This window comes from Alligator mississippiensis, chromosome 2 (assembly GCF_030867095.1).
Source record: "Alligator mississippiensis isolate rAllMis1 chromosome 2, rAllMis1, whole genome shotgun sequence".
Taxonomy (NCBI): Eukaryota; Metazoa; Chordata; order Crocodylia; family Alligatoridae; genus Alligator; species Alligator mississippiensis.
This window is the reverse complement of record NC_081825.1, coordinates 225,234,193-225,261,132: the sequence shown is the minus strand read 5'-3', so window position 1 is coordinate 225,261,132 and position 26,940 is coordinate 225,234,193. Positions and strand designations below refer to the sequence as shown.

Here is a 26,940-nt window from a genome sequence, read left to right as displayed (position 1 = left end):
CTACCCACTCCAGCCAGGGGTGTGGGAAGCAGTTGTGCAGGGAGCTAGGCTTGGCTGGGGACGGCAGCAGTGGCATGCCATTTCCTCCTTCTAGACCCTGCTCCCTGCCCTCCTCTCCCTCAGTATTCCCCACTGGCCATGAGCAGGCACTGGAAAGAGGAACCTAGGCACTGCCGCTGCTTTCTGTCTGATCTGGAAACTTCACACAGCTGTTCCCTACAGTGTGGAGCAAGAGCAGGTCAGTCAGAAGCAGCTCTGCCCCTTCTCCCTTGCCCCCATGCCTGCATCTGCTGGAGACAGTGGTGGCAGCACATAGGCTCTTCCTTACAGTGCCTGCTCCCAGCCAGCAGGGGCAGGAAGTAAGTGCTGGAATAAGAAACCTGCAAACCACTACTGCTGGGCATCCCATATAGCCACTCCTTGCAGTCTCTGGTTAGCAGGGTTCAAATTAGGGGGGAGCTTGGGGAGGGCAGAACCCCCCCCATAAGAGATGAGAGCCCCCCTGTAACATCTGAAAATCATAACCGGGGGGATTGGGGGGGAGGGGAGCGGGGTGTCTCCGATTTTATTAGGGCATTGTGACAGACAGCCAAATTTTTTTTGCAGAGCCCAACAAGAGTCAAAGCATCATTTGAACCCTGCTGGTTAGAGCAGAGCAGGAGTAGTTCCAGGGCTTATAGATTCATAGATGCTAGGGCTTGAAGGGACCTCGGAAGATCATCGAGTCCAGCCCCCCTGCCCCAGGGGCAGGAAGTCAGCAGGGATCATAGGATCCCAGCAAGATAAGCATCCCAATATCTCTTGAAGGAGCTCAAGGTAGGCGCTTGAACCACCTCCGGCGGCAGTCTATTCCAAACCTTGAGGGCTCGGACAGTAAAGAAGTTCTTCCTTATGTCAAGCCTAAAATGGTCATGGAGGAGTCTGTGACCGTTTGACGCTGTTATCCCTTGGGGCGCTCTGGTGAATGGACTTTCCCCCAGATCCTGGTGAGCACCCCGATAACCTTATAGGTGGCCACCAGATCACCTCTAAGCCTGCGCTTTTCCAAGCTGAAGAGTCCCATGGCGCTCAGCCTCTCACCATAAGGCCTGTTATCCTGACCTCTGATCATATAGAGACTGGTCAAGCAAGACCTATCCACAACAAACCCATGCTGGCTGTCCCTCAGGATGTTGCCAGCAGCCAGCCTGTTAAGCATGGCCTCTTTGATAATTTTTTCCAAGACCTTTCCCAGGATAGAGGTCAGGCTGATGGACCTGTAGTTTTTCAGATCTACTTTCCTCCCTTTCTTGAAGATAGGCACCATATTGACCTTCTTCCAATCTTCAGGCACTTCACCAGAGCACCAGGAGTTCTCAAAGACCCATGCCAGGGGCTGAGCTATGATGCTAGCCAGTTCCTTGAGTACCCTGGGGGGTAAACTGTCAGGGCCAGCTGACTTGAAGGTATCCAGCCTCTCAAGGTGTTCCTTCACAAGGTCAGCATTGACGGAGGGTAAGGGAGCTCCCTCACCCAGGCCTCCCTGTCCCATAGTGGGCAGAGGTGTCCCATGGGACTGGTGAAAAACTGATGCAAAGTACCCATTTAGCAAGTTTGCTTTTTCCTGGGCGTCAGTTGTCAGTTGTCCCATCTGGTTTAGCAGGGGTCCAATGTTGCCCTTGCTTTTCCTCCGGCTCCCCGCATATCTAAAAAAGTACTTTTTATTGTCCTTGATATTTGTAGCTAGTTGGAGTTCCGTCACAGCCTTGGCTTTCTTGGTTCACTCTCTGCAGGTCTGGACCAGTGCAAAGTATTCCTCCTTGGAGGTGGATCCAGTCCTCCATCCTTTGTAGGTCTTTCTTTTAAGACGCAGGAGGTCCGCTAGTTCCCGGAAGAGCCAATGGGGCTGCTGTGCCCTTTTGCTGCCTTTCCTCCGAGACGGGATTGACTTTGCTTGCACATCCAGAATTGCTCCCTTGAGGAGCAACCACTCGTCCTGCCCTCTCCTCCCCTTTGGGCTATAGCCCTTTAGGGTGTCACTGACAAGCCTCCTTAGCTTGTCAAAGTCAGCTTTCCTGAAGTCAAGGACTTCTGTATTACTGACTGACTTGCCAGCTTTATGGCAGATGGTGAAGGTGATCAGCTCTTGGTCACTGTCACCCAGCTTCCCTTTGGTCATTATATCATTGATTAGGTTGTCCCTGGTTGCCAGTACCAGGTCGAGCAGTGCTTTACCTCTCGTCAGCCCATAGACTTCCTGCGTCAGATAGAGCTTGTCCATGCACAAGAGAAAGCTTTGTGACTGCTCAGATTTGGCCGAGCATTCTTCCCACACGATGTCTGGGTAGTTGAAGTCTCCCACGACAACCACCACGCACCGGGAGCGTGCAGCCTCAGTCAACTCCCTGGAGAACTCGTGGTCGAGGTCTTGATACTTGACCCTGGGTTGGAGGTCTGTAGTAGACTCCCACCATAGTGTCCCCTGTGCCATGTTCCCCATGGATTTTCACCCAGAGGGTCTCAAGTCGTCCACCCTGGGCACCATTATTGGCTTGCAGGGACGCGTAGTTTTCCTTAACATAGAGAGCTACAACCCTGCCCCTTTTGTCCACTCTGTCTCTTCTGTACAGGTTTTAGCTGTCTATACCCGTGGCCCAGTCATGGGTAGAGTCCCACCAGGTCTCTGTTATCCCTATCACATCATAATTATTTGAGTTTAGCAGGAGGACAAGTTCATCCTGCTTATTCCCCAAGCTCCTGGCATTTGTGTATAGGCACGCAAGTGTCCCTTTGGGGGCCCTTGCCTTGCCTACAGTTTGTTCCAGGGCTGGGGCAGGAGTGGGCTCGCTTGAGTGCCTTAGCCTGCTGGCTTTGCAAGGGTTGCTCAGCGAGCCAGCAGTGGCAGTAGTCCCCCCATCCCCCAGTGGGCTTAGTTTAAAAGCCTGGTGCAGCTGGTCAGCCAGTCTGGCTGAAAAGAACCTCCTCCCCAGCGGAGAGAGGTGGAGGCCATCCCTTCCCAGCAGCTCACTGCCTCTCTCTCCAAAGAGCGGGATGTGGTCATGGAAGCCAAAGCCTTCCTGATGACACCAGTGCCACAGTCTTTGGTTCCCTACCTGGATCCTCCTCTCCCTCCTTGGTCCATAGCCTGAGACTGGGAGGATCGATGAGAACACCACCTGTACAACACCCCAACCCCTTAAGCCCCACTCCCAAATCCCTGTAGTGCTTCATGACCTGGCTGGGAGTGCTCTGAGCCATGTCATTATGCTTCTTATCCATGTGGGCACAAGAGTAGTGGTCAGTGGGCTGGAGGAGTTCAGGGATCTTCTCCGCAATGTCTCTGATACGGGCACCTGGGAAGCAGCAGACTTCCCAGGCTAAGGGGTCAGGGTGGCAGATTGTCTCTTTGGTCCCCCTCAGGATGGAGTCTCCCATGACAAACACTTCTCCTGCACCTGGATCAGCTGGGGACAGTTGCACCAACCTGGATCCACCCCTGAATGGGGCCAAGCTGTGGCATCCATGAAAGGAGCAGGAATGATGTGGGACAGAAGAAAGGAGCAGAGTAAGGCAAGTATTTTATAGCTAATGCCTCTTAACTGCAGCTCTGTCTTGAAAGGAAGGAGCAGGACTAAACCAAAAAACAGGGACAATTTCATAATAGTGTCTTCATCATTCCCCACTGGTTTGGCTAGATAACACAGAAGCAGGTCTGCCAGTATTGTCTCCACTATTTCACACAGGCTATGGCAGTGCCTCTCTGGGGTCTAAAGTCAGAAAGCAGCTCCTCTTGCCACTGTGGTTTCCACTTGGACCTGGATGCATAGCATATTGGCACCAGTGTAACTAGCCTAGAGCAGGCAGATGATTGCTTGATAAACTCTCCCAGAATAGCTGCTAGAGTAGATACTATTACAACATCTCACCACTAGGTGGCAAAAGAGCTGATAATAGTCTTTTGCATTAAGCAAATAGCTAACTCAATAGAAGACACGTACCACCTAACAGGTATAACGTACACCAGTGTACTTTACTTCTGATTTTTCGCACAGTAACTCTACATTGGGTTCTAGCAAGTTATAACAGTGTATAGCTGCACATGATATTCTTTCCTCATGTACACCCACTTAAGGATAGATTACAATGAGATGGCTATGTTGTGTGTCCATATCTTTGAACATATCAGTAGTAGGGGCAAAAAGCTACTGAAGAGAGCTGTGGCTTCCATTTCCTATCCTCTCCCTCTGCCTACGGATCAGACTACCCACAGAAAGCTGGAGGTAGCTCAGTGAGGAGTCTTGGTTCAGCCACTGGGGTTCATTTCAGAGACAAGCAAGTTTCAAATTTTGTACTAAAGGAGTTGGGCACACTTTAAGTTTCTTTACCCAAGTTATGTAGCCATAACACTATGATGGCAGCAGTTACTTGGCTAAATTCACTGTTGAGGGCTCCCTGCTTTCTAAAAATAAAAGGAAAGAAACTACTATACTATTCCCCACCCCGTCCTACAAATACCTTTTGCATGATTCCACTGCAGTTCCGCTCTTGTAGTCACATTTTACGTGACTCCAGGCTGCTGAGACCCGTTTAATTGTCTACGGGTGATATCCAAGATCCATAGAAGTACAAAAGGCTAAATTCATCTCCAGGATAACTAAGTCGTGTAAGCCATCACAGCAGACCATTAAGTGAATTCTAGAGTGCTTAGGAAAAGTCCAGGTCAAGGAGTGCAAATCGTTCCTTAGCGTGCATTCAAATGAGCAAATTTGAATCCAGTTAAAAGTCACCCTGGGACAGAATCATAGTATGTGAAGCTGGAATCCCTTTCCTAAGGAAATGCAATTGATTAGTGGAGAGAAGGTGCTTCACAGGAGACCAAGGCACTGTTTATTCCTAGCAAGCATCCTGGACACCAGGGCCATTTGTAGATGTGCTCACCATTTTCTAAACTATGTTAACTGATATGCATCACACAGTTCAAATTAAATTTCAATTCAAATTAAGGGTTAATAGACAATCATGAGTGTTTGCCTCCTTCACAGACCAGTAGCTGGTGTGCTTGGGCAAGACTGGGAGGCTTAGTCAGTGAGGCATGTGATTTTGCCAAGGTGTTACTTTGTGCTTCTTTTGTGTTGCAAAATGCTTGCCTGCATTCCTAAGGAATGTTTATCTGAGTTCCTAAGGACTGTTTTTCTAAAAGCAACATGGTATACACAGTTTAAATGGCCAAATTTGGACTTCCCTAGTCTGCATTAACTTTGATCCTCATTCAATGAGGATTAATTCATTCAAACTGGAGCCAATTTTAATTCAGACTACAGATATACACATGTATATAGTGATACCTGTAGTCCAGATTAAACCTAGAAAATGGTAATGTTTATAAACAGCCCAGGAATCCAAGCCTCCAATTTGCAGCCTAAAACTAGGCAAAGCACCTTTCCATTAACAGATCATTTGCTGAAAACTACAGTTTTAAATCAATACCAAACTATCTGCGAATTCAGGTTCAACTGAAATAATTTGGGCCAAATAAAAATATCAGAGACTTAAAAGAAGGTCCACTGACAAAATGGAGGTATTGCTGCTTCATCCCCCCAGGATACGGTAGGGGTCAGTGGTTAGGAAACTAATGTGGAAAATCCTGGTTCAAATGCCTTTTCTGAGCCCATACATTCCCTGGTGCTCAAGGACACTCAGGGGTGCATCCCTCTTTCAGTCAACCAGCCTATGGAAGCAGTAGCAGGGGACTTATGTTTAAGTCCTTGAAGCAAGTGAAGCAAGCATCCTCTCTTCCCCTCCACCCTCAGCACCACTTTCCCTCCCCTTTCCCCACCCACTGCTGCTGCTTTTTCCAGCTATTTTCAAAGTGGAGTGGAGGGAGCTCCAGAGCTGCTCTTTCCCACTCCAGCCACGTATCCCTTGGTGTTGGGCTCAGCCGGAGACAGCAGCAGGTGAGTCCCTCCTCCCTGCTGTGTCCCATCCCCCCAACCCTCCCATTGTTCCCTACCAACCAGGGAGCAGGCGTGGGGGGTGGGGGTAGAAAAAGGGAAAGGGAACCTACCCACTACCTCTGCTGTCACTAGCTGAGCCTAGCTCTATGTGCAACCCAGCTAAAGCAGGATGGGAGCAGCTCTGGAGCTGCCTCTCCTGCCCCAGAGTCAGCAGCAATGAGTGGGAGTCGGGGAGGGGAGAAAGGAATGGTAGAAGAAGGGATGTGCGACTGAGCATAGAGGGGAAGGGAGTGGGGAGAAAGTTTTCTTACCATCTTGTAGGGTCGCCAACCCTCCAGGATTGAAAAATGATAGGGCATTCCTTAAATATTAAATGTTGCATTTGATTTATACAGTAGTCCAGTGGGTGCTTAAAATGTAATAGTAATGTGAATTTGCCTTTCTGATGTAAAGTCTATGCACTGTAATCTGTAACTGATATATGCAAGCATGCGGGCACATTGGCATTCTAGAAACCTTCCGGAATAGATTCAAACAGAGTTGGCAACCCTACCACCTTGAGGGATTTAATGTTTCCTGCTGTTGCTCCTGTGACCCGGGGGGGGGGGGGGGGGGGGGGGGGGGCAGGTGACACAGGCAGAGCAGAGTGTGCAGCCACCCTTGCAGTGCAGGCTGCTGGTCCTGTACCCCGCTTTATGAAACCCTGGATCTGCCCATGAGGACAGCGGCCTAGCCACCTAGGGGAGAGTGCGCGTCTCTCACCCTGTCCTGGTCAAACTGTTCCAGCTGGTATAAAATACTGAAACATTAATTGGAACAGAGAATGTGAGAAAAAGAACAACTCCTTAGGCTTGGCTACATGGACAAGTTACTAGAAGGTAAATGAGGGTGGGGTTTTACAATGCCTCAGCTACTCCATGGTAGCTTCCCATATGCAAACTCTTTTGATGAGCTAACCTTGCCCACTGCCTTGGAACTTAGCTGGGAAGGGAAGGATTTAAATTCTAGCTCTTGATCCAAAGAATAGTTAAATACTCATTTAGTATATTAGTATTAAGTATTAGTAGCTAAAGTAGTAGAGGTGCACCAATACATCAGTCCACATTGTATTGGCACTGATAAAAGGAAACTTGACGTTATCAGCAATCAACTTTTTTGGTTCATGTGGCCAATATTGTTGCTGATAAATGCCACATGCATGGGCACAGCCACAGCATGCACATGTCCAGCAGTGCAGCCCGGCAGCTTGAAGCACAGCATCTGGCCGATAAGTCTGCTGGAGGGGAACAGGTGTGGGGGAGGGAAGGGGCATACAGGCAGGGGCAGACTGTGGCCCCCACAGTGAGGGAGCGAGTGCGGCTGAGTCAAGGGCAGGGGCAGCCATTGCCCAGCCAGGGCAGCGTAGGGTGTGGGACCAAGTATCATCTGGGAGACATGGGGGGGGGGTGCCCCCCAGATCTGTGCACAGGGTAAGGGCAGACTGCACTTGGTCTTCCCGACAGGGGGGTTTCATAGTTGGTAGGGTCGGAAGGAACCTGAGCAGATCATCAAGTCTGACCACCTGCCATGGGCAAGAAAGGATGCTGGGGTCAAACGACCCCAGCAAGGTGTCTATCTAGCCTCCTTTTGAAGACCCCCAGGGTAGGAGCAAGCACCACTTCCCTTGGAAGCTGGTTTCAGATCCTAACCTCCCTGACTGTGAAGTAGTGCCTCCTGATATCTAGCCTGAATCTACTCTCCATCAACTTATGGCCATTATTCCTTGTTACTCCCAGTAGTGGGGCTGGGGCTGCACTCGGGGCAGGTGACAGTGGTGCTGGGAGGGGGCTATGGGGTGGGCTACAGCCACCACAAAATTCACCATAGCCGCCCCAAGCCCTCCCTCCCAGCACTGCCCTGGCCCAACCCCTGCCAGGAAGAGCCTGATGCCACTCCTGGCCCCAGGAGCAGCCCACCTTTGCCCCAGGCACAGATCCAGGGGGGCCTATAGACCCTCATGCCTCCCCCAGAGGTGCACACAGCAGTGGGAGCTGCCCCCCGCATTTCTCAGACCAGCCACTCATGGCTCTGCCCCATGCCCCATGCAGCTGGGCAGTGCCTACCCCTGCTCCAGCCCCACTCCCTCCCTCACTGGGGGGGGCCTCAATCTGCCAGCCCATGCCCTTTCCCTCCCCATGCCCCTTCCCTCCAACAGACTTACCAGCAGGATGCTGCTCTTGAAGCTGCTGGGCTTGCTATCGGCAATCTGATCAATTTTGGCCGATATGGCTTGTTAATAATCGGCCATTGGTATCAGTCCAAAAAATCTTTATTGGTGCACCCCTATAAAGTAGTAGTAGTAATAGTCACTAAATAGTCATGTAGCTTTAGTACTCCAGACCCTCACTTCTTTAAGTAATGATCTCACCCAAATGCACAGTACCAAATGCAGGAAGTTCGTCCAAGTAAGCACTGATATGGAGCAGCCCCCCCTCCCCCCAACATGCACGCAGCTAACAGCTGCAGGATGCTAGGATGTGCAGTTGCTGATTAATACCAACGGTGCATTTCAAACATTCCATCTATATGAGAAGGGGAGACTGAGCTTTGCAAAATTACCCATGCAGTTAAAAACAACAATAAAAAAATCCAGCAGCATTCCTCTTCTGTTCTGTATCAAAACTATTTCCCATGGGCAGCCCTTAATGAAGCTATCCGAGTAGGTCTGTGCTCCATCTGAACACCTGCACTGCCCTCTCAAAGAAAGATGTCTGTTTAGTCCATCTTTCTATTAAATACTATTACCAAAGCAAGCCTGCACATCCCACTCTCTGATCTGCTCAGTAATGACAGGTTGCAGGCTCACCCAAGAGCCTGTCTCCAAAGACAAGCTTTCCTCAGAAATGTTTTGATTTGTACCTTTGTGTTTAATATTTAACCTCCAGATGTTACCTGGTTAATTAACTAGAAAAGCAAAAGATGACATGTCATGCACACAATCTGACCCCGCCATCCTTATCCCCTTATATTCCCATATTCTTCCAACCCCCACTCACACCCTTACACAGCAAGCCTAGACTGGTCGGTCGTTATTCGGGGTTCAGAGATCTGAGAGGGGAATTGCTTCATAGTCTAGGGCAGTGCTTCTCAAAGTGGTAGTCCACAGACCAGTGCCGGTCTGCGAGCCACCAGTCGCCGGTCTGCAGTGAGTTGTCAGGAAAGAAAGAAATATATTTGCCGGTCCACAGCGAGTTGCCAGGGAAGAAAGAAATATATTTTCAGAAGCATAACATTGATATGTCAGAGCGCCACAGTTCGTATGTTCCAACACTCCAGGTGACGTCATGTCGCGCAAGGTGAGGAAAGAGAAAGAAACAGCCAGTCGCGCATTTGTGTAGCGTTCTTACATGCAGTTGCTGCCACCGGCTGAACCGGACACCGGTCCCTGGCCCACTGGAAAAAAAATTGCCGGTGTACCACATCAGATAGTTTGAGAAGCACTGGCCTAGGGAACTGCATTCATAACTGTTGCTTGTCCCTGATGGGTTTGGCTATTTATGTGCAGTTGTGTACTGCTGTTTTCAAATCAATGAAGACAACATAATACATGAAACGGAAAAAACAATAAACCCAAACTATAACATTCATGAAACACTGCCAAAACTTCAAAGGACAGTTTATTATTGAAAGGATAACTTTCCTCTGCAGGATCTAAATCCATCCATTGTTAAGTACAAGATTCAGAAAGCAGCTCATTGGAAACTGACTATAAATACAGCAGAAACCTCATTGGAAACTGACTATAAATACAAGTGAAATTGACTTGGCCATTTTTTCTGACAGAGCTGGGAGAAATACAAAGAAAAAAACCCGAAGTATAACAACTGGACGGGAAAAATTTGTAAAAATATTTAAAATGTAATTTGTTAATGTTACAATTCACAACGTTATTTACCAATGTAGGATTTTAATACCAGCATGGGTAAGGACATTTGCAATTCACGCTTGCACTGTGGAGAACAATCACATCCTCCTGCTCCAAAAGCCCTGAATGTTTGAGCTAAAGGAGAATCTCCAAAGACTGTTCACAGCAAAGCTTTCCAACTTTTAAGTGGCTGGGGGCTGCAAGCTGCACTCTCTGTGGTCTGCACCAGCAGGGAGCTGTGCTACTGTGAGCCACAGGTCCCAGGTGTGTCTCCTCCCTGCTGCCCTGGACATGAGGGCAGTTTCCCCCTTCCCCTCCACTACATCACATGGGCAGCCTCCCTGCACTGTGTGCATTTGCAACCCCCACCTCAGCTTCCCAACAATGGGCTTCCCTGTTGTACTTCGCAGCCCTGCACCCTGGGGCACAGGCAAGTGGGAAAAGCCAGAGGAAAAGAGGGGAAACAGCAGGAGCCCGGGGGGGGGGGGGGGGGGTGAGGCAAGAATCTAGGGGCCACAGTTTAATCTCCTCAGGGGCCAGCTCATGGGCTACTATTTGAACAGCCCTGGTCAACAGTATCTAGCCCTTGACATGAAGTTGACCAGTTCTTCATTCCCTGGCATAGAAGGCAGTATCTCTTCCACACACACGCACCCCTCTGTAGTCATTTTCAGCAGACTGTATTCATTTCAGGTTGCATTACCTAAACCATATTTTGAAGCACAACACAATAATCCTTCATGTGAATTTGGTCCAAATACTGTATCTATCAAATCCCTTTATCCAGACTTGCAGTTTTTCATTGAAAGTGCTAGCAAATTCAGGGATTTACCCAGAGCCACACAAGAAGCCAGTGTCAAGCATCAGGACTAGATTTTGGGAGCTCCTGATTGTCAGTTCAGTGCTTCAGCTTTCCCCGTCTTTCAAAGCAGAACTACTGTGTAAAGGCTGTTCTTCAATGCTTAGTCCAGTTTTAAATGTCCCACGTAGCCATTTTGTCATTTTGGGAGGAAAGGGAAGAGGGTGTGACTACAAGGTACAGTCTCCCACTGATATTGTCTGCTTGCCTTTGCTTAGTTTCTTCCTTCTTCAATAACTCCTACACTTGCTTTTATCCACCATCAAAAAACATCTTTGCTACAGCACCCCTCCTCCCACCAGCTGCCCTAGCTGTGATATTAATCTGGGAGAGGTTGGGGAGACAGTAAGTAGGTGGAAAACATTGATGCTCTGAAGGTATGAGGGAAGGTGATTTAATAGGCATGTATATGGCTTAATTAACTTAAAAAAAGTGTGAAGTCCAATGAAATCTAAAAGTGAAGGCATAATGAAGATAAACCAACAACCCAGCGATTCAGATTCCCCCTGGAAGCTGAAATTGCCTGGGTAAGCTTGACTTAAGGTAAGCACAAAGAGATTCATTTTTCTAGGATACTTCACAGAGGGTTAGGGGAAAGGCAGAATCTCAGTAGTGCTCACAAACCCAGTTACTGATTTTTTCCAAAGTGATAGAAATATTCCCATTATGGTTTGGAACCAGATAAACAGGCTCTCTGAAGAGTTAAAAGTAATGTGCCTGACATGTCAAAAACCCAGATAAAAATCCAAAAGGAATGGAAGATAAACTTTTTCCTGAGATGTTAATTGTCAGAATCTCAGGATGCATCTACAGTGCAGTCAATGGTGTAAACACTACCTTTCCAGGCAACCTACAACCCATGGGGTGGATCTGGTCCACAGTGCTGTTCTATCTGGCTCGTGGATGTGGGGCTCTAGTACCAGTTGCTCTCCCCATGCCAGTGAGGAGAGAAGTAGTGGCAGTGGTAGTTTCCCCACATTGTGGTGAGAAGTGGTGGCAGCAACAACCAGGTCCTAGCACCCAACCACCTGCCTCTGACTTGAACTGGGTCGCCTGCAGCCTAAAAAGATTGATGACTTTTGATATAAACTCATCCAAATGAGCTAGCTTGGGAAGTGGAGACACAGCAGCCCACAGCTCACCACTGCTTGCCATCACAGTTTTACACCAGCTTCTCAGGCAGCTTTTCCTTCTAAGAGGCCACAACTGTCTCATTGCACAACTAAAATTGTCTTCGCTGTTAACCTGGGACCTGATTCCTCTGTAATTAATGCTGGTGTAATAAGGAGCAACTACACTGAAGTCAATAGTTGCACTAGCATCAATCTGGTATGAGGGAGTGGAATAGAGTACCTCAAGTTCTATAAAAAGAACTGGTCCAAACTATCTTTGTATTAACACGCATGTGTGAAGCCAGGATTTAGAAAACAGGGCTGTAGCTGATGCCCCTGGGGGGTCACGTGCAGTTGGACTCCCTGAGCCAGCAGGGGACACTGGAGGGAAGGGAGATCAGGTGGGGAGCAGGGGAAGGAAAGAGGGACCCACCCACTGTGGCTGCCAAAGCTGCTGTCCCTAAATGAGCCTGGCACCTGTACCAGTGCTTCCTACAGTCCACAGCTGGAGCAGGAGCAGATCTGGGAGTCCCCTGTTCAGCAGGGTATAGTGGAAGGTATGTCTGTTCTAGCATCTGGTCCTTGCCCAGCCCTTTCATGTCTCCCATCAGCCAGGGGCTCCATTTGCCAGAAGCAGCTGCATGGGGTGGTGGTGGTGCTCCAAGACGGAAGCAGCTGGCAGGTTCTCTCTACCCCACAGCTGAGAGCAGAGGCAGGAAGAAGGAACCCTTCTGCCACTGCCACTGACCCAGCTGAGCCAGACATCCTACACAGCTGCTCCCCAAAGCCTTTGGCTAGAGCAGGGCAGAAGCAGCACTGGGACTCCCCAACCCAGCCCCAGGTCAGTCAGGGATAGTGACAGATGGGTTCACTCTTCTTGGTCCTCCTCTGTGCTTAGCTCTCCCAGGTGTCCCTACCAGCCCAGGGGCTCCAGCAGCATCTCAAGAAGCTAACCTCAACAGGACAGTGTTACCCAACATAGCATGAGCACCCTGCACTCCACTGGGGAACAGGCGTGGGATCCAGCTGCTGTAGCTAGGGCATGGCCTTCTCTTACCCTGCTTACAGAACCTCCCTGCCCTGCCATGGGCTCATGCTTCCCCCTGTCTGGTGCTCCCTCCAAATCTGCTCCTTGAGTTTACCCCATCCCCCCTTAGATACACTAGGGTCACCCAACAGAAGCCAGTGCTGCAGCAGCAGCAGCTGAACTGCACGAAGCCCTAGCTGTGCTAACAATGCTGCTTCAGCTGTCAGACAGTCCATACAATATTCCATCCCCACCTCAGCCCTGTTCTACCCAGAGGGAGGAAGCAGCTCTCTACAACTAGCACCGAGTCCGCAAAAGCCCGATGGAAACACACTAGCTCCCTCACAGCCAACCTCACTGGCAGCCCAAAAAGGAACTGGGAACCTCATCCCTATAATGGCAGCAAGAATCAAAAAGGGGTGCGACTGCACCCTGCTCACCCCCCACAGATCTGCCCTAGGTAATACCCCAACTTATTCCCTTCTCCCCATCCTTAACCTTATGCCTGACATAGAAAGGGTTAAAAAGAAAGTCTGCTGGAGGTAAGACAGCAGACCTATTAGCATTTTGATAGCTTTCTACAACATGTATAGCAAAAAGTCTTTAAAATTCATTGCACTGAGATTAATCCTTCAAGTACAGCATTTCCTCCTCAGCTTGAGGCAACCACCAAGTTTTTCCGTTCTTTAATACCTTGATAAAAGGCTCCAAGGAGCTGCCAGGCTCAAACACACTCAGGAAAGGCAGAGCCCTGTGGTTCAAGAAAGGCAGGCCACCTCCTGTCAGAAAAGCTGTGTGCACCAGCTTGGCTTTAATTAACAAACAACTACAGGGCAATCTGATTAAAGTTGCGTGGTTCTTCCCAGACACTGCAGAACCCTGGGAGACAGACTGGCAACCGTGCCTCACAGGTCAAGACGCACACATAGACAACCTTCTTTTCAGAGGTGTTGGACCTACGCAGCTGCAGTGACTTCAAATGAAGTTATGAATTCTCTGCACCTTTGACAAGCACTTCCTAAAAGTCTGAGGCACTGGAAATTGTGGGTGTTTGACACCTAATTGGTAGGGGTCTACCGCACTCGAGGATTTTGTGGGCAGATCACGGGGCTGGCCACCATCTTGGCAGGCTGAGCACGGCGGGCCCCCACCATATGCCTCTGATTGGCCAAGGGGCCCCAGCAGTCCCATCCCTCCCCACGGATTGCCACATGGCCTCAAACTGCACTTTAATTACCCTGATTAAGCCCAGGAAAGCCATTAATCCATGTGTTATTAAGTGTGGATTAATAGCTTCCCTGGGCCTAATCAGGTAATTAAGCTGTAGTTTCAGGCCATCCCCAAGCAGTGGGCTCCATGATTTTGGTCGGCTCCTAGAAAGAAAAAAAAAAAAAAAAGTGTACCTTGACCCCAGCTGACTTTCTGCCCTTGGGGCAGGGGGCTGGACTCCATCTCCTGAGGTCCCTTCCAGCCCTAATGTCTATGAAAACTATGAAATGTACGAGCAAACAGAGAAAAGGGAGGGAAACCCTGTAGTCTTGGAGCAAGGGGGAAAGGTGGATGAGGAGAGGGCAGAGGGGGTGGAGTGGGGCTACTGGCGGCAAGAGGCACAGAGGCTGTAGGCAGTTACTTGTAGAGCCCACCATTTTACCCAGAGCATGCTCAAATTTGCAGTTTCTGCAAAAATCGTGCAATGCATACTCCATAGGTCCCTACCGATGGGGCCAAGGGCTTAAATTTCCCTTTAAGAGCTTCAGCAGTCCCTCAGTTTTAAAATGTAAAAATTGGCACGGGTAACCTTTATTGTGGTGATGGGTATATTCAAAATGCTTGTGTAATAAAGCAACATGTTATTTGATAGCAGCAAAGCAGCAAACGTGCCCTATCATTTCATAGATTTCATAGACATTAGGGCTGGAAGGAACCGTGAAGATCATCAAGTCCAGTCCCCTGCCCCAGGGCAGGAAGTCAGCTGGGGTCAAAGGATCTCAGCAAGATAAACATCCAACTGTTTTGAATGAGTCCAGAGTAGGTGCCTGCACCACTTCTGGAGGAAGTCTATTCCAGGTCTTGGGGGCTCGGTCCGTAAAGACATTTTTTCTTATGTCCAGCCTAAAATGGTCTTGTAGGAGTTTATGACCATTGGTCCTTGTTTTTCCTTGGGGCGCTCTGGCGAACAGACGTTCTCCCAGATGTACACCCCTTACGTACTTATAAGCAGCCACCAGGTCCCCTCTTAACCTGTGCTTTTCCAGACTGAAGAGTCCCATGGCTCTCAGCCTCTCTTCATAAGGCCTGTTCTCCTGCCCTCTGATCACATGCATGGCTCTCCTCTGGACTCTCTCAAGCTTCTCCACATCCTTCTTGAATTGCGGAGCCCAGAAATAGATGCAGTAGAACACCTGCGGCCTCACCAAGGCTGAGTACAGCGGGAGGACAACATCCTGAAATTTACTTGAGAAGCATCTATGGATGCAAGCCAGAGTCTGGTTTGCTTTACCAGCTGCAACATGGCATTGGTGGCTCATGTTCATCTTGTGGTCAATCATGACCCCCAAGTCTCTTTCAACAGTGGTGCTAGGAAGCGTAGCACTGCCGAGCCTATAAGTATTCTGCAGGTTCCCCCCCTCTCCCTCGAGGTATAATACCTTACATTTATCGGTATTGAACATCATCAGGTTTGTATCCACCCGCTTACTGAAGTTTATTCAAGTCAGCCTGGATCACTAGGCTGTCCGCAGGTGTGGACGCTATGTGCCAAAGTTTAGTGTCATCAGCGAACACAGCCAGTGTGCTTCTGACACCAATGTCCACATCGTTGATAAAGATGTTAAAGAGAGTTCCTAAGTAACCACCTATGACAGGTTAGAAGGGCCTCAGTTTCAACTGAGAACCTAAAATGCAACAACCATTTTCCACTTAGCTGTCGTAAATACATGGTCAAAATGAAATGTAAGGATTTGAGCATGTGGAGGCTTTGGCTTTTATGAAGTCAGGCTGAGAATTCCTAGATTCAGTTTTGTAAGAGACTATAAAATAGAATTTTTCCCCTTGGCAAGTTTAAGTTTGAAATATCATTCCATGAAGGTGGTGTCCTAGTTACTGCTCAAATGAAGAAAGATGGTACATTTCAGGGTGACCTGGATAGGACAGCACTTGGGAGCCCTATTCCCTGCTCTGCCACAGATTTCCTGTATAATCACAAGCAAGCCACTTAGTCTCTGCGGCTGCCTGTACACAAGTGTGGAGGCTGCACTGACACTTTAATTACAGCACGATGGTGCAGACTCGATTAATCGAGTCTGCTGGAGCATGGTAATAATTACTATGCTCCTGTAGCCTCCCACATCTCACATAACAGCATCCCCACACTTCAAAATGGAGGCGTGGGGGCTTGAACTAAAGTTCCTCAAACCAGCTTTAGTTCAAGCACCCCTGCCACCATTCTGAAGCACAGGGTCGCTGATACACGAGACATTGTGGCCTTTTAATTAGAGCAGCTCTGAGAACTGCACTAATTAAAGTGATACCCCCGGAGGGCATGTAAAAGTGCCCCAGATGCTTCAGCTTCCTTATCTGTATGATAGGACAGTAATTCCCTTCCTCCTAGGGCTGTTGTGAGGATAACATCCATTAATGACTGTGAGGTGCTGTGGTGAGGTAATGGGTAGGGCTGTGTGAAATTTTGCCGGCTGTTTCGTTTTGACACTTTTGACTCATTCTGAGCTCAAAACAGCAAAAGCGAAATGAAACAAAGGGCTTCGAAACAGCCTTGAAACAAAATGAGGCCAGTCAAAATGTTTCGAAAGTTTCAAGACATTTCAAGTTTCAAAGCAGCCAGCAGCCCAGTGGTGGGAGACAGGGGAGAACCAGGGCTGCACTCCCAGAGGCTCTGCAGCCCCATGTGGCTCAGCTCGGAGTGCAGCCCTGGCTCTCCCTGCCTCTCACAGCCAGGCTGCGTGAAGCTGATTGCAGTGCAGGGGAAGGGAACTGAGCCCAATGGCTCAGTTCACCTTCCCAGCACTGCAATCAATGGGGCTGGGGAGGGGAACTCAGCCCAGCTGGGCTCAGTTCCCTTCCCCAGCCTAATCCTAGTGCTGGGGAGGGGAACTCAGCTCAGCTGGGCTGAGTTCTCTTCCTCAGCCTGGTCGCAGTGCTGGGGAGAGGAACTGAGCAACTGGGCTGAGTTCCCTTATCAAGCCCCTTCAATTGCAGCACTGGGGTTGCGGGCTCCCGATCTGCCTGCCGGATGAGAAAGGCTGTTTCGAGCTTACCCATTATAGCCTATGGGCGAAACATCAAAACAACGTCAAAACAGTGTCACTGTTTCAACAAAACGAAATGGAACAGCGGTTCTGAATTGAAAAGAAATTTGAAATGAAATGTTGTTCCATTGAAACCTCAAAATGCAAGTCAAAACAGAACAGTGCCATTTCACACAGCCCTAGTAATGGGGGTTTTCTCATTATCCGAGATACATATCTATTGCTGCTTGTTTAGGGGGGGCAAAAAAAGAGATGTCTGCAAGGGCTGCTATCAAAGGGCATCTATACATGTTCTCCGGGGTGAGAGGATGTTTTAATTAGAGTGGCTCTGAGAGCTGCACTAATTAAAATGCCTGCAGCATCATATGTATTCAGCATCCTGTGCTTCATAATGCTGGCAGGGGCGCTTAACTAAAGCTTGTTTGATGAGCTTTAGTTAAAGCGCCCCTGCAGCCATTTTGAAATGCAGGGACGCTGAATACGTGTGATGTGGAGGCTGCTGGAGCATGCTAATTAGCACACTCCAGTAAATTTGCAGCAGACTTGATTAATTGAGTCTGCTCTGACACATGCTAATTAGCATACATCGGAGCAGAGGTCCATAGCATGTATAGATGCCCAAAAATAGCATGGTGTTGAAAGGGATTTTGAAGTGAAGTTGTCTGGTATAGTTGCCAAGATGGTGTTTTCTCTTGATCAAGTTGCACCAAAGACAAAAACAAATCAGCAAGTTGAAAGGTTACTCTGATGTACAGCAGGAACATAGTTTAGTGGAGACTGACTTTTGCTAAACAGACCCTGCTTCTGATGGCAGAACTCACATATTTGCAAAAGCAGATAAACCCATTCTACAAAATGTCTTGGACTCAGTGCCTGCTTTATAGAGTCACTCCATCAACACTAGTTTGAATCACCCATTAGCTAATACAGATTCGATGGCTCAGGTGACTGGTAATGGGGTCATGGAGCTTTTTGCCTCCTGGCAAATTGATAGTGGCTAAACTGCCATTCGATGACTGATTGGTTGGCTGGGAAAGATTACTCAGTGGCTGCAAGTCAAGCCTCTGTGGTCTAGCTGGCTGTCTCAACAGGAAGGTCAAAGCAAAATGGACTAGAGAATGGACAACATCCTCTCTCCTGTGACAAATGCCTGGGAAGCAAAGAAGGAAAGTTTGCTCTGGCCTCTATATGGATTTCAGACTCTTGCTGTCAACCCAGCAACTTTCACCATTGCTAAAAAAAAAAAAAAAAAGTGTGACATGTCATTGCGATCTTTCCAAACACACCTATGGAAATTATATTGTCATCTAAAGAAAACATTCTAGACACTTCCTCTACCTTACATAAGGCTTAAAACATTACTAGTGTGCCTTATCCCTGCTATTCCCTTTGACCCAAGCCACTAATCAAATTTAGGGTCTCCCAGATTATTGCAGGTAGGCAAAATTAGTAAAGGAGACAGGTATCTTTGATGCATTATTCATAAGTCCTGCTTTTACAATTATAGGAAGAATCAAACCATCTGGGAAGTTTCCCTGCCCACAGCACCAAAACTTTTTCAGCCAGCACCCCAAGCCAAAAGCCATCTCCCAGGGCCACACACCATGCTATGCTAAAGCTTCCTTCTCTGTTTTTTTAAACCATCTCTGCTGATCCTCCTGAACCACCCCTATGCATACATACATTTGCACACAAAGCAATACTCAATAACTCTCCTCTGCCCTGGCGTTGGTAGAGATGTGCACCTTGTGTTCAGGATGTGGAAGCAATTATTTCAGCCTCCTATTTCCATAAAGGAACTTAATGACCTTTCACAACTATCCCAAATAAGAGATGTGGTTAAACCCAGCAATCTCAAGAAGATTCAGCCCAACCCATATCATTAATATTTGTATTACAACTACCCCTAGAGAGTGAGAAAAAATTTCTACTGTGTTAAGCACTGAACAGACAGGCTGAGATTTTCAAGGGAGGTGAAAGAAGATGGGCATATAACTACCATAACAATTCAAGGCATTAGACTCCAATGGAAGCTGTGCATATAGCTCTGTTAGGTTCTTTTGAAAATGGCAGCCAAAGGACTTTTTTACTTTGGGAAGTTATCCTGGTAGAAGCTCTGGTGTGAATTTAACCTAACAATTACCTAAATGTAGGTCCTAGGGCAGACATAATCTACATTCTAAGAATACCCTTTTTTAGTTCATGTCACTTTAGAAAGGGTTTAAGTGAAATAAACAAAAACGAATAAAGAAAAGCTATAGCAAGTTAACTCTGTTGGCATAGTTTTACCAATTATGCAATTATGTATCCTGCCTAGCTAGATCTTACAAGACAGTCCCTGGCCAGAAGAGCCCAAAGTCCAAATAAACATAAAAGACAGGTTTGTTCTTTTATGTTTCAGCTGAGGAATCAAGGCAGAGGTACTGAGGCAGCTGCAGATAGGTGCTACATTCCTGTTGAAATCAAGAAAGTTAAGCTCCTAACACTTAGACACTTTTTAAAATCCCACTATCTGCACCCTGAAGCACTTTGAAAGTCTGGCTCTGAGATGCACTCAAGGTCCCACAATATATCAGTGGCAAAGCTGAGAATAGTCTTCCAGGTGAAGATTTTTTAAATAGCAACTAATAATTCTGGGGATCCCACTTGACACACATTAAAGAGGTCTAGAAGAAGAGGAGTGGGGTAAAGGATCAGCCAAGGCATAAAGCAAAGACTCAATCTATTCCACTGTCTGAAAACTAAACCTCAGCGTGAGTCTCAGCACTCCAGGTCCCTGAGTAAGTGATTCTCCCTGCTGTCAAAAAGTGAAGAATCCCTACAACACAACACAGAGGTTATATCTGCAAGAAATAGATGCCAAACAGGTTCTGCTCGATGGGCTACAATACGACCAGTTCAAGATGCCTGCCCAATCTGTTCACCCAGCTACACGGCACTATTTCATTATCTACTAGTCAATCTCTGATTTATGTCCAGGAGTTTATACAGAGTAACAAATGCTGCTAATAAATTGAATCCTCTTTAGAATGCATTTAGAGTTATTGGAAGAGCCAGAAAATTACTTTATCATCAGCTTACAATGATTGCATCTGTTTCACCTCCTCCTTGCTAAGCAATAGAGAGTCTAGACAGACATGAATTTTACAGGAAGACAGAATTCCCTATGGTAAAAAGAAAAGAAAAGTCTCAGAGGAAGTGAAATAAATGAGAGAGCTAGAGAAACTGCACAGAAGATCAGGGAGCAACCTTGCTTTGTTCACATAGGGAAAGCTTGACAGGACCTTGAGGGTTGAACCTAGATAGGTTGAACCTAACTAGAATACAGTGGAGCAGAATGCCACTACACAAGGAAGGATGATGTCCAGAAAGTGAGTCCCAGCATGCACTGCTCCATCTTAACCAAAGCATTACTAGTGCACGCTGGGACTTGAGGGCCCTACTTTCCTATGACAGAGGAGTATCCCTGCAGGTTCTGTTGTAGTACTCCATGGGAAGCTGTTTTGCCCGGTTCAGTCTCCTTTGTGACCACTTCTGCTTAAAACAATCACTCATGAGTGATTCTACAAGGAAATCTGTACTAGCACAGAATGGACTGGAAGTGACCCTCGAGTTAGTGAGGGCAGACAGCACCATCCAGGTTCTAGGTGTCCTTGGCAGAGGCCTCCATGGTGTCTTATAAATGCTGTCTGTTTGGATTATTGATCTATAATTAATGCACTTTGAATGTCTCTGTGAGTGAATCCAAGACACTATTTTCCAGGCACATTTTCCTTAATTCACTTTCCTTAGCCATGAAAAAAGTTGCATATCCTTTAAATGGACTGACTTCAAGATACATAACAGCCACAAGGAGGAATGTGCATGATACCTGACTTGCAGGACACTGTGAAGCTTGTTCATTTTCCCTTCTCAAGTGGCAGCTCCTGAATTCCTAGTCAATCTGGTTATCAGATCTCCCCTCCACCCAATCCTATTAATAGCAGATGACACAGGCTAGGGCCCCTAAACAAGAAAAAGAAGAACCCTGAATCCTCCCAGATGGATAAAGGGTAAATCTTGATCATTCCATTCTCCACCTATCACAATTTCCCCTACTAGTGGAGGACCCAGAGGGGAAAAGTGTGCTAGGGTGTGCTGTACTGGAGTCATGACATCTGAATTGAGGGTCTCAGGCATGGTTTATCAGGGGTGCAACATCCCTTTTTGGGGAAAGTTCTGGGAAGACACAATCTGCCAACAACTGCAGCACAGTCCTTTTAATCACCAAAGAATAGAGAAGTGATGCATGTATGAATCTATGAAAGTGATGTATTTTTCCCGGATTCTGATTCCCCCAGCCCTTAAAGGTCCCACGTTTCCTTGACAAACATTCGTAGCCAGAAGAACAAGGAAAGGAAAGAGAGGCCTCCCCTGTTTTGTCACAAGACAACAACACCAGAGCCTTTCTAAACCAAGTTTGAAGAAATCATTTGTAGATGCACTTGGCTTCTTGGAAACTGGGACTGCCCATTATTTAAATTCAATTACATAGCAACAGCCTGGAATATTTTGCCTTTAAAAGGAGTGTTTTGCCTTAGCCTACGAGTAAAGTGCAGTTTAAAACCACCAGGCATATTTTGTTCATCCTCCAAAAAAAGAAAAAGGCAGAGTGGAATTTTGATAGAATCGCAGCAGGAGAGCAAGTCCAGTGCACACAATTTAGCTGCATGGTCAGTATGGACAAGCTCCTGCAAGGGTCCCCTCAGAGCCAGTCAAGATGCCTGGGAGTAGCACTGCTCCCTGGCACAAGCATATTAGGATTCAGGACAAGCCTGCCCCTAAATTTGCCAGGTTAAGGGAGTGCTCAATTCTGTGGGCACTAAAACTAAGCCCCATGCATAACTGTGTGACTAGTCTCAATATCCCTTGTTGCTTCCTCTCTGCAGAAGGGCAATGTATGGGAAAGCCATTGAGGGCAACTTTTCCTTCCTCTCAGCAAAAGAGGAAGGGCAGGGTATAGGAAATGGGAGGGGGAACTGGAGGCTGAACCTACTGTAACTCTTGAACCCTGCTTTACGCTATACCTCACCCCAATGCACTGTACTCTAACCAGCAGGAAGGTGTTTTATCCAGCTCCAAGCAACTTGTCTACCCCTCTGAGCATTATTTTGCAGATCCTGCCCAACACTGATGGGCCAGGCACTAATATATAGTGTTCAACTGTATTTTCCTTGGCTGTTCAAGCTGCTTTTCTAACAACATTCCTGAAGGGGAATAGATGTTAAGAAGTCTTTTGATCCTTTAGTGTCCCACAGCACAGTTGTGACCCTGCCAAAATCTACTGCAAGTGCTCCAGGGCTATGTGCTCTCCTCCTTCACACAGTAATATATAGATCATTTCTACTGAGGTTCCTGCCTCTGCCCTGAAAGAACCACAGAGAACATGCAATGGAATAAAAAACAAACCCTACAAAGCCAAAGAGACAGGTTAAGGATGTGGCCAGACTATGAGGGGAATTCATCTTTTTCCCCATTTTGCACTGGACGGAACCCAAGGTCTCCTGAAATCCTTTCTGCAGAGGGATGACAAGGCAAGGAGGGAGTAGAAAAAGATCACCCCAGACATGGATGACTGGTGCCACCTTAGTCGGTGGGGCACGTGCCCCCCCCCCCCAATGACTAGTCAGTGACCAGCGGCGGGGGCATGGCCAATCTCACTGACCAGGGCAGGGTCCCTCCAGACAATCCTACCGACTGGGGGGCCTGTGGCCAATCGCAGGAGCCATTCCAGAAGTGACTGCAGCCACGGCACTCCAACTCCCCAGCCTGTCCCTTCAGTGAATCTTTGACATCCCATGTCAGCGGTAAAACTTCCAAGATATTAGCTATTCTGGAACAGGATAGTCTGGAAGTCAAGGAAAGAGTTGTTGAAAACTTTTTTCTTTTCCCTCAAAGAAAAAAATGTCAGTTCCAGCAAATCAGCATTTTCTGATGAAAAACTACCTTCCCAAAAAATTCTGACCAGCTCCTGCCCCACCTTGAATTCAGGTGCGAAAGGCCTGACCCTGAATGTAACACACCCAGCAGGAGTTCTGCTGAGAAACCTGCACTGACCAATACGGTGCAAAACGGACAGCTTCAGCCTTCTGAAGTCTGCCTTGTCTTGGCCTCTCTCTCAATTTCTCCTAAGCCAGAGTCTTAAATTACCGTATTAAACAGATGAGAGAAGGGGAATGAAGATGCAAGTTTTCTTTACCATAAATAAATAAAACCTCCCATACTTTAACCCTGTCTATGTTACGCCTGCCTCACCCTTGTGCAATTTCTGAGGCAGGGGAAATACTACTGCAGGCCAACTGTGTGGGGGAAGTTAGCTTTGGAGCTCGGCCCATTCAGTGCATGGACACTGTTATTTATTCGCTGGGAGTGGACAGTAGCTTTCCCCTCCATACCACTTAAAAGAACTAAACTGTGTAACTCTCCACAGGGGGAATTAAAAGGAAACATACAGGAACGTCACAGGGGGATCTCAAATGAACAATCCATCTTCCCAGTCAGAGATGCACTTTTCTCAAGAGCTGGCCTCAAAGCTTTGCTAAAACTGTAGCCTTTTAAAAGCATTATATTCCCTCAGAAGGATTGCTTTTTTTTTTTTTTAAACCATCTGAGGTGCAATACAGAATTATCCTTGAAGGGTCACTGACGCCTCATGGAAACCTGTTTAAAAAGCACTCCTCAGACAAACAGTTCTGCTCCCCTACTATATTTTCTATTTCTCGTTCTTTATTGCCACAGAGGTTTGAATGGAAGCAGCATCTTTGTGTCTTTAAGGGTCTGTCTCCTCCTGCTACTGCTTCCCCACCTGGAGCTATAATCTTTCGCTTGTCACTTCCCCATCCATTGCTGTGAAAGTTATTACGGTCACAATCAAAGGATTACAGTAACTTTTAATAGGGGATAAGCAGCAGGGAAAGGTGAGTTTAAGCAGCATTGAAGCTGCTGGTTCACAGAACCCTATTATTACTATTAATATTTATTATTTGTTAAGCACTCATGGTGTGCTCTATACGGAACAAAGAATGACAATGTACTGGAATCAAGGAACTGAGAGCTTAAATGGAGAAGGAGCGCAAAAAACAATGGGATACCTGAATAAAGATTCAATCAGTGGGAAGAGTATGGAATGGAGAGATGGTAATAGCAACAAACACTTTTTTATTAAAAATGTAAACCTTAAAAATAAAAAAAAAAGTCTAAACAGAATTTTAGAAGCTATTCAGTGTCTAAACAGAATTCCTTCCCCATAGGATACTTTTTTTCTACCAGGCAACAGTAAACCTTTAAAGAGGAGTTTTTACATCAGGAAGCAAAGTGAAGAGGGTAAAAATGGAAAACGGCAAAAGAAAATGTAATGGCATCACCCTGTGCTGCCCAGGTAAAATCCAGTCCTAGGCCAGCAGATTGCAAAAATCCCCCTGAAGATCCAGTTAGGGCCTAGGTTAAGGGTATAAAATTCATATAGGTCTTCTGTACTGAAGTGGGTTTCCCTCTACGCTTTCCCCCATACAGGGGCCCCTCTTAGCCAGCTCAAATTGTCATTTCATAGAATCATAGAGAAGTAGGGCTGGAAGAGACCTCCAGAGGTCATCTAGTCAAACCCCCTGCCTAAAGCAGGATCATCCCTATCCAAACCCTTTCTTTGCTGTGAAGCCATCAAAACCAGGATTTGAATAGAGGCATCTCTGGCTCCCAGTTTTGTGTTCAGACCATCCATTCAACTGTACTTTAAGAGCACTGGTCACTGCCGAGGAGGAACTGGACTCTCAGTTCCCACCCACTGGGCTCTACAAAGCCAGGTCTAAACATTAATGACACTATGGATGAATGGCACATCATGAGGATACCATTCACAACCCACAACACACTGACAGGGAGTAAGCTTACAGAAACCTTGCAGTGGAATTTTTTTTTAAATGGACATTTAACAAAAACTCTTATTTTTTCCACCCAATTCTTGGTATCAACATAGCAAAACAGCAAGCACCTTTAAATCTTCTGCCTTTTTCAGTACTGGGGGGTGGGAGGAGGGAGGCCCTCTTAATCCCTCCAAACTCCTGGAAGTCCTATTACTTCTTAATCTCTCCAGACTCTGTTGCTCATGACTGACACGTCCCTTCAAACACTTAAAAGCAAAGGAATCATCTTTAATTGGAAGGCACCGCTATGCATTTAACCCCCTTTCAGTCTGGAAATTTTTTTTTCAAGACGTTGCATCTAGGGTGATATATCACATTAGCAAAGGATTAATGTATCAAGTTCTCAGGGTGCTGGAAGATTATTCCATTCAATGAAATCTACAGTGCCTGTGAAAACCATTACCGGAAGCATCCCCAACACAAGGACGAGGAAGAACATTAGCTTCCACGTGTACTTCTACCTCGTATGGAACAGGGACTTAGTGTCCATCTAGAAAGTCTCCATACGTATCTGTATTTCCATGAAATCTTAAAGCCTCGTGACTTATGCTAAGGACCCTACCCTAGGAGCTTCTGGCCAACCTCAACTCTCATTTACATCATCAGGAATTGAGATTCAGGTCTCGAGCTTCAGAAGTCTTAAAATACATTCTGCAAATAGTTCTTAGGCTTTGCTTATTTCCCCTTCATTGGTGACTTAAATTTGTATCAAGCTACACTAACCTCACCATCTACCTGCAATGAAATACTAAAAAGACAGATCAAGTAGTGATTTTGATGCCATTTCAATAATCTATTACACAGCTTTTGCTTTGATATCACTTCTTGGAGGGGCATTTTCAAAACTGAATATTAATTTGTGTGTGTTCAGTTCAAGACACCAAATTTCAAAGGTGCAGAGAACCCACAAGTCACAACAGTTTCTGTGAAGGATGCGGGGACTCGACACTTCTGAAAAAGCAGGCCACAATGGGTTGAAAGCTACAAGTCAATCCAGCTCTCCAACCTCCAAGCAACACTATAAGGGTAGAAACAGATACTGCTGAACTGAAACACATCAGCTGTGGCAGGACATGTCCTACTTCAACTGATCCACTTTAATGGACAACACACACATTGCTTCTTGTCCTGCAGTAGGCTGCCTACTGCAGGCCTTACTGCAGGACAAGGGGCAGTGTGTTCCCCTTGCTCAGGGATTCCCTGGGTCCCTTGCTGCCCTGCACTGGGTCTTGCATTGACTCGTGCCTACCTGGGCAGCCTGGGAGCTGGAGGATTCTCTAGGTCCTGTACTTCCATGCTGAGACCCATGCAGGCTTTCCCCACCTAGAGAGATGTGCCATGACAAGACATAAGGATGTCTGCTCAGCATTTGTGCTGCCATACAAATTGTTATGGTGGCATATATACAACATTAGGAGACAACTATTTCCACCCTAAAATATGCCATTGAGGGAGTTAACAATGAACCCTATATGTGTCCTTTGCCTGTGAGATCTATGTTTCAAGAACAGGCAAGCTACCAGTCTGTTAATTTTCTTGAAGAAACGTAGATGTCATCAGTTAGCGCGATCTCTAACTATCACTTTAAAACCCCCTCTGTATTTACACACACTGAGCCTTTCATAAAAAGTAAATATAGTAACTGTTTCCATAATAACTAAAAAAGAAACCAACAGATGATATCCAAGAGATGAATCAGGGCCATAAACCACACAGCTAGCACCATGACCAAAAATCAGCCTTCTTAAAACTGGGCATCATGCCACTTTAAAGCTGCTGGGTTTACAGTCTAAATGTAGGGCTTAGTGAAAAGTGGTAAATCTATGGAAACGTCATTATTCAAGTTCATCCAGGTCTCTATTACGTTAGCAGGACTGGGCAA

General features: G+C 46.9%; 1 protein-coding gene across 8 annotated transcripts in view; it reads right to left on the bottom strand.

The window, feature by feature from the left end:
* TSPAN18 (tetraspanin 18) overlaps positions 1-26,940 on the bottom strand; it is a 210,595-nt gene that overhangs the window by 175,915 nt on the left and 7,740 nt on the right. The window contains exon 2 of one of the 8 annotated variants that reach the window (XM_059722773.1): positions 8,134-8,255. The exons of the other annotated variants lie outside the window; for them this stretch is intronic. The gene's annotated coding sequence lies outside the window, so the exon portion shown is untranslated. The remainder of the gene's footprint in view (positions 1-8,133; positions 8,256-26,940) is intronic. 8 annotated transcript variants of the gene reach the window in all.